The following is an 8155-nucleotide window of genomic DNA, read 5'->3' on the forward strand; positions in this document are numbered from 1 at the left end:
CAGTTATTTGATGGTTTAAAAAAAAGGATGTAAAGAGTTTGGTAAATTGTAAGTGCATGTGAAGGGGGAGAGTGTTGGTGTTGACTCAGGGTGGTGGCTGAGAGTGATTCTGGGAACAATGCCCACCGGGGACTCATGGCCTCATGTTGCGACGGATGCTGTGGTGGTAGGGTTGATGAGGCAAATGAAAATAAGGTGCTCTTTCCTGACAAAGGGCCGTTCAGTTTACAAAGTTCTCATGTCCTCAGGTTTTGTTACTGTACAGGTCCTGTGTTCTGACATTGCTGCAGCCTGGGGAAGTTGTTCTGAGTCCAGTTCTCCTTAATGATCACAGGTTGGACCATCAAGGGCCTGATGAGCACTAGAGGTAAGTGCCCCTCATTGATAAGAAGAGTCAGAAAATGACTGGTTGTGTGTGTGTGTTTGAGTATGTGTGTGTGTGTGCACCTTAGGTAGACTCTGCTATCTTTCCAGTCTTGTGCCTCCATGCTTACAGAGATTCTGGCCAAGCTCTGTCCCTGGTCCCATCACTGAAGAGATTGGGTTCTCTGCTTCTTTGTCTCTCCAAGAAGGCATCATGGGAGCCACAAGTTCCTTTCTGCACATTCTGAAGACTCAGGGCAGGAAGTCCGTGCCCGTAGACACAGGGTCCAGGAAGAGCTGCTGACTTTCTGCACACTGTGTCTCCTGGGACTGAATCCCAGACCTGCTAGTTAACGATAGGGCAATTGTCCAACTTCCTGATGTCCTCTCTGGACTGTGGCCTCCAGAGTTTCAGCAGTGTTAGTGATGCCTCCATTCAGAGTGGCCAGGGCTGCCACTGCTCCTGCTGCTTCCCCTGGGTGAGATTCAAATTGCTTTCATCATAATTAGCCCTGACGCTGAACAGGGCCTGCCCTGGTCTTGGAGTTCACACTTTCTAAGTAGAGTCCAATCTTCTTCGTGAAACACAGTACCTTCCAAGTAGACAGTGTTTTTATCAGTTTTTATGCTGCTGTGACCAAAAGACCTCACAGGAACCATGTAAAGGAGGAAAAGTTTATTTGGCGCTCATGGTTTTAGAGGCCTCAGTCCATAGATGACCAACTCCCTTGCTCTGGCCCCAGGGTGAGGCAGAACTCATGGCAGAAGGGCATGGCCGAGGACAGCAACTCAGGACACAGCAACAAGGAAGCAGCGAGAGCGCTCCACTCATTAGGGACAAAATACAAACCCCAAAGGCATGACCCAGTGACCGACTTCCTCCAGTTCTACTCTTCCCGCCTTTAGTCGCCATCCATATCAGTGAATTAAGCCATTGATTAGGTTACAACTCTCTTTTATCATTTCACCTTTGAACTTTCTTGCATTATCTCACACATGAGTTTTGGGGCATTTCACATCTAAGCCAAAACATCAAGTAAAAAGTAATAGTGAAATAGATGAGTGTTTATAGTCATGAGCTTCACATGTCCTGTAGAAGTCACAGTCTTTTTTTTTGTGACCTGATGGAGCCAAAGGATTACCAATATGCAGAACGTATGGAAGGCACAGGTGCTGATCTGGGAATCCATGGATATATTTGTTGATCTTTGTTGTAAACTCTGCCTTACATACGAAAGAAGATCTAAACATATCTTGCTGCTTAGAGAATGAAAATAAAATGAATGTCCATGTTCTCACCTCTCAGAAGTTCAGTAAGATAGAATGATTGATTTCTATCACTTAGAAACCCCTTCTTTGCCTTTCTCTGATAACATTCCTCATTCCTGTTCCTTTCCCCTTAAAGGAAACCATTATGGTGAATATTCCTTTAGTTTTCTTTATATTTTTATCACATACACACATCTAACTGAATATTATATTATCTGGGTATGCATTTTTATTTTTAAAACAAATTTTACTGTATATATTTAAAGTTTTTAGCACAAGGTACCGGAGACATACAGATAGTAAAACAAATTATCATGTAGTAGTGAAACAAATTACCATGCCCATTATTTCATATGGCTGTGCATTTTTTAGCATGTATTTGTCCTTTCTGTGAAACTTTTTTATTTTAAATAATTTTCTTATTTTTGTCAGTACTATATGTTTGAAGTCGGTTCATGCTAACGCACGTTGCTGTGGAGCAGTGTTCTTTATTGACGTCTGGTTCAGGCGTCCCAACACAAGCTGTCATTGACAGCTGTATTGTGGTTTCTGGACTTCGGAATTTTTCTTTCTCTCTCTCTTTTTTCTTTCTCCCTCCTTCCTTTCCTCTCTTCCTTCCTTGAATCTGGAAATTGAACCCAGCGATGCCTTACCCATGAGCTACATCCCCAGCACTTTTTATTTTCTATTTTCAGACAAGGTCTCACTACATGGGCCAGGCTGGACTCCAGCTTGCAATCCTTCCTTCTCAAGTTGCTGGGATTGTAGGCATGCACCAACTGCACCCAGCAGGACTTTTGAATTTTAAATGGTATGTGTGTGTATCATCTATGATTCTTCCATTAGGTTGAACAGAACTCTCTGTTAACCAGACACACAGCATGTCTACCACTTAATAAATTAAGTAGGCCTATTAAAGGCTAGAAGTATCATATCAACTTAGATCAGGTTTTGTTTCTAAATGAGTTTGCTGCAGGCTTTTAAAAAAGCTTTGTGTTGCCAGCGTCTTTTGGATATCAGAACTGTAGATATTATGCTGGTGTGATGATATCTCATTATGTACATTCAAAACTATTTCTTAAAATCAGTGAATTATAAGACATATACAGAAAAATGCATAAAACATAAGCACATTTTCCAATGAGTTTTTACAAAGCAACACGTGATCATTTCTTGGATCAAGATGTAGAGTACTGCCTGCTCCTGAAGCTGTCCTTTGTCCCATTCAGCTAATCACTCCTCTTCTTTATAAGCTAAATAACCACTATACCTTCCTTAACATTTATTTTAGATTTTTATGCTTTTGAATTTATATAAATGGAATGACGTACTATGTAGTCTGTTTTTTTCTTACTTCTTTGGTTCAACATTTTATGTTTGTGAGATCCACCCAGATATTTCTATATAGCTGTGGTTTGTTCATTTTCATTATTGTGAGATGCATCATTGTGCGATGATATAATGTATTATTCATTGAATTTCCTGTTGAAGGAATACCCCAGGATTTTGCCAATAAGAATAATATTGTAGCTGGACACAGTGGTGCACGCCTGTGATCCCAGCAGCTGTGGAGGCTGAGGCAGGAGGATTTTGAGTTCCAGGACAGCCTTAGCAACTTAGTGAGACCCTGTCTCAAAATTAAAATAACTGATTAAATAAAAAGGAGTGGGGATGTAGCTCCTTGGGTTCAAATCTCAGTACCATAAAACAAAACAGAATAAGACAAAACAGAATTGAAAAATGCTATAATAATGGCTTGAACACACACACATTTGTTGAATAATTTAATTCAATTGAACTGAACTGATTTAAACCATTCAGAGAAGAAGCTCTCATAACAGGGACCCTCAATTTATGACTATTATACACCCAGTTATGAGGATCATTTATAAGTATCAAATTTTTCCTATTTAAGAATCCAGTAAATTTTTTTTGTTAGATTCACTTTTTTTCCCCTGAGAGGGGTCTCTTATGTTGCCCAGACTGGTCTCCAACTCATGGGTCCAAGTGATCCTCTCACCTCAGCCACAAGGAGCTGAGACTATAGGCTTGTGTCATCATGCTCAGCTTGATTCAGTCTTTTTAAAAAATAGTAAACGTTTCTGTTTCTATTTTTATTTTTTCTACTAAAAATCATATATTCAAGGTTCAATGTGATGATTTGATATACTTGTACACTGCTTAGGGGTCATTTCTAATCAAATTAATTGCAGATCCATCGCTATACCCTTTGTGTTTGTGTGTGTGTGTGGTAAGGGCAATTAGGAAATTTCAAGTAACTAAATACAGAATTATTAACTGCAGTCACTATGCACTGCATTAATTCCTCAAGACATATTCACCTTGAAACTGAGCATTTGTACCCTTTTACTGTTATCTCCCCACTTCTCTCATGCTTTTGTCCCTGAAAGCCATCATTCTACACCCTGCCTTTTAGGTTCCATCTATTCATGACGTCATATAATACTTATCTTTCTGTGCCTGGCTTATTTCACTTAACATAGTGTCCTTTAAAGTCATCCCTGTTGTCACAATGGGCACGGTTTCCTTCTTTTTAAGGTGGATTAATATTCCAGTGTATGTGCACATTTTCTTTGTTCATTTATATGTTGATGGACACTTAGGTGGGTTCAGTATTTTGCAAATAATTCTGCAATAAACATGGGAGTGCAAGTATCTTTTCAGGATACTCATTTCCTTTGGATATTTCCTCAGAAGCTGGAGCATATCACAGTTCTATTTTTAAAAATTTGAGCAAGCTCCATGTTGTTTTCCATAATGGCTATATAAATTTACATTCCCATCAAGAGTGAATAAGGATCTCCTCTTCTTCACATCCTTGTCAACATTTATCTTTTGTCTTTTTGATAATAGACATTTTAACAGGAGTTGATATCACATTGTTTTTAATTTGCATTTCTCTGATGATTAGTGATATTGAGCATTTTTTCACACACCTGTTGGATATTTGCATGTCTTCTTTTGAGAAATATCTATTCAGGTCTTTAGCTCATTTTAAAAATTGGTTTGTTTTCTTGCTATTGAGTGGTTGTGTTGTTTGTTTCTATCTCTTTGTTAAACTTCTAGTTTGTCCCTGTGTTATTTTCTTGATGTTATTTAGTTACCATCTGTGTTCTTTTGTAGTTCACTGGGCTTCTTTATGATAATTATTTGGAATTGTTGTAAGTTCTCTATTTCTCTAGGGTCTGTTACTGATGTTTTATTTTGTTCCCCTAGTGATGTCATCATCTTTGGTTATTTGTGATCCTGTAGTCTGTGTCGGTGTCTGTGCATTTGTTGAAGTAGCTACTCATTCAGTCTTTACAGGTTGACTTTGGCCAGAAAAGCCCTTTATCAGTCAGCCTGTCTTCAGATTCTAAGCTGGCTACATGGTAGGGTCTAATGTGGGCTTGCTGCTGGAGTCCTCAGGCCTGGTGTCTGGTCAGTGGTGGATGGGCCTGGCCTGAGTCTGTGCGGTGAGACTTGCACTTGAGTTTATGGCGGCAGGCCTAGCACCAGGGTCCATTTCAGTTGGCCAGTTCACTGGGTCCTAGTGAGGATGAGGGCCCAGAGCCTATATCCATAGGGACACCTGGATTCATGGGCATTGTTCAGACACTGAGGCAGGCCTTGAGCCTGAGTCTGCTGGGGCTGGTCTGGTATAGGCATAGGCTGATATAGGGGCTGGTACGATGCTGGAATCTCTTGGGGCAATTCCTGTGCCTGTTTTTATGTGGGTGGGTCTGGAGTCTGGATCTGGTCTGAAGCCTGATGTTGTAAGGGTTGTCCTGGTACAGCAGTGGGCTTCCTGGCTAGGGCTGCAGGAGCCACCCTATGGCTGGGATGAGCCTGGAGCATGACTCTATAGGGGCTGGATGGAGCCTGGGTTATGTCTGAAGCCCAGGATGGGTCTGGGGTTGGGATGTTGTTACTGCTGGCCTGGATATAACCCTGTGCCTGGGGAAACAGGGGCTGACCTGTCACTGGTGTTCACTAGGGCAGGTCTAGTGCTGGGATGGTGGCAAAGTCCAGTGATGAGCTAACTTTCTTTTCCCCCATGTGGAGGACAAGGCCTGCTTGGTTGTGGGAGAAGAGTGACCCAGATAATGTGAATCTGTGCTTCCTACTATCTTTAATGAGTCTCTTCTTATTCCTATGCTCCAGGCATGTGCCGTAACTTCTCATTTGATTCCTTAGGTGTTCTTATCTGTACTTTTGTACACAGAGAAGGAAAAAAGTACTGGGAAGTCCTAGTCTGCCATCTTGCTGAGGTCACTCCCTGTCTTCTTTTTGTTAAGAGAGCTTATCATGATTGAACATTCAGTTATATCAATTCTTGTTCTTCCATCTGTTGAATCATCTGTCCTTTTGTTTGTAACATGGTAAATTATTTTGATTGGTATGTAAAGTATTTAGATTTCTTTTTTGATACTGGGTATTGAACCAGGATAATTCTACCTCTGAGCTACATTCCCCAGCCCTTTTTATTTATTTATTTATATTTTTTGAGAAGGGGTCTTGCTAAGTTGTCCAGGCTGGTCTTGAATTTGTGATCCTCCTGCCTCAGACTCCAATTACCTGAGATTAGAGATATGTACCATTGTGTCCAGAAGCATTTTGATTTTTTTTTAAAATTAAAAATTGCTGGGGCTGGGGATGTGGCTCAAGCGGTAGCGCGCTCGCCTTGCATTCGTGCGGCCCGGGTTCGATCCTCAGCACCACATACCAACAAAGATGTTGTGTCCGCCGAGAACTAAAAAATAAATATTAAAAATACTCTCTCTCTCTCTCTCTCTCTCTCTCTCTCTCCTTTCACTCTCTCTTTAAAAAAAAAATTGCATTATTAAGTGCTGCTCGGTGGCACCTGCCCAAGGACAGTGGGGCCCATGGGCTTGCCCCCAACACGTAGACATACCGTGGGTGCGCAGCAGTGGATGGAGTCTGCTTTTCTGGCAGAAGTTTTCATTTATCAACTATGGAAATGGAACAGAAAAAATGATTGTGAGTAAGGAGTTGGGCCCAGATGTGGCCTTGTACTGCTGTTCAGCATGACATGGGGATGACACCTGGAGCTACAGCCACCCTGTTCTGGGTAGCACCAAGTCTTGAAGCCTGTCGGCCTTGCCTGCCTGGGGCAGCACCAAGGAGTTCAGGAGGATGCTCTCTCCATGAGCCCTGCCCACTGACAACTTTTGGACCAAAGGCCAGTGTGCTGTAGACCCCCCAGACTATCAGGCACATTCAGGACCCTGCCAGCCTGAGGTTGACACGCAGCAAATCTCCAAAGTGCATGCTTGTCATTAGGAAGGTCCCTGACGCCAGTCTGCTGCAGCCCTTCAAAAAGCTGTGCGTGTACCTCCTGGAAGAGAACAACATGATCATGTACATGGAAAAGAAGGTGCTGGAAGACCTTGCTATAGTGAGTGACAAAACTTCGGGTCCATGACGAAGAGGTTCTGCACTTTCTGGGAAGATTATTATGACATCTCCAACTAGGTCGACTTCATCATCTGCCTGGGGGTGACGGGATCCTGCTCTGTGCCTCCTCGCTCTTCCAGGGAGAGTGCCTCCAGTCATGGCGTTCTACCTGGGCTCCCTGAGCTTCCTGACCCTGTTCAACCTCAAGAACTTTCAGTCCCAAGTAACCCAGGTGATAGTAGGGAATGCAGCTATTGTTCTTCGGAGTGGACTGAGGGTCAGGGTGGTGAAGGAGCTCAGAGGCAAGAAGAGGACCACCCATAATGCGTTCAGTGAGAATGGCCTGCCAGCCCCAGGCCTGGACACAGAGATTGGGAAGTAGCCCATGCAGTACCAGATGTTGAACGAAGTGATGACTGATAGAGGTCCCTCCTCATACCTGTCCAACGTGGATGTCTACCTGGACGGACACCTCATGACCACGGTGCAGGGCAATGCAGTGATTGTGTCCACCTGGACCAGCGGCATAGTTTATGCAGCTGCAGCGGGAGCCTCCATGATCCACCCCAAAGTGCCGGCCATTATGCTCACACCCATCTGCTCACACTTGCTGTCCTTCTGGCCCAAGGTGGTCCCTGCAGGGGTCGAGCTGAAGATCATGGTGTCACCAGAAGCCAGGAACACTGCATGGGTGTCCTTGGATACATGGAAGCCTCAGGAAGACTGCCATGGAAACAGCATCACCGTCACCGCCTCCTGCCACCTGCTGCCCTCCATTTGTGTGCGGGGCCAGGTGAGCGACTGGTTTAAGAGCCTGGCCCAGTGTCTGCACTGGACATGAGGAAGAAGCCAGCCCTCATGGAGGATGAGGAGGACAGCTAGCTGTGCAGGGTAGCGCCCGGCCTCGCTATGGTGCCACTCTGTCCCACCTGTCATCTGCAGCAGGGGAGCCTGGTCTGCCTTTTGCCAACCAGATCAGCTCTTTAACCTTTTCTAATATAACTCTTTTTCATTTCTAAAGTACAGTGAGAGCTGTGCTGGGCACCCTGCACTCCCCCAGCAGGGGTCCTGCGACTCCAGGTCGGAAACTTTCCATATATCAGTC

At 43.7% G+C, this 8155-nt stretch overlaps 1 pseudogene across 1 annotated transcript; it reads left to right on the forward strand.

Moving 5' to 3' along the window:
• Positions 1 to 6604: 6604 nt before the first annotated feature.
• Positions 6605 to 7932, forward strand: LOC308640194 (NAD kinase-like; annotated as a pseudogene). Its single transcript has one exon. The product of its transcript is annotated as an NAD kinase-like (transcript).
• Positions 7933 to 8155: the final 223 nt, after the last annotated feature.

Source organism: Spermophilus citellus, assembly GCF_964194105.1.
Source record: "Spermophilus citellus genome assembly, chromosome: 2".
In the NCBI taxonomy this organism is placed as follows: Eukaryota; Metazoa; Chordata; class Mammalia; order Rodentia; family Sciuridae; genus Spermophilus; species Spermophilus citellus.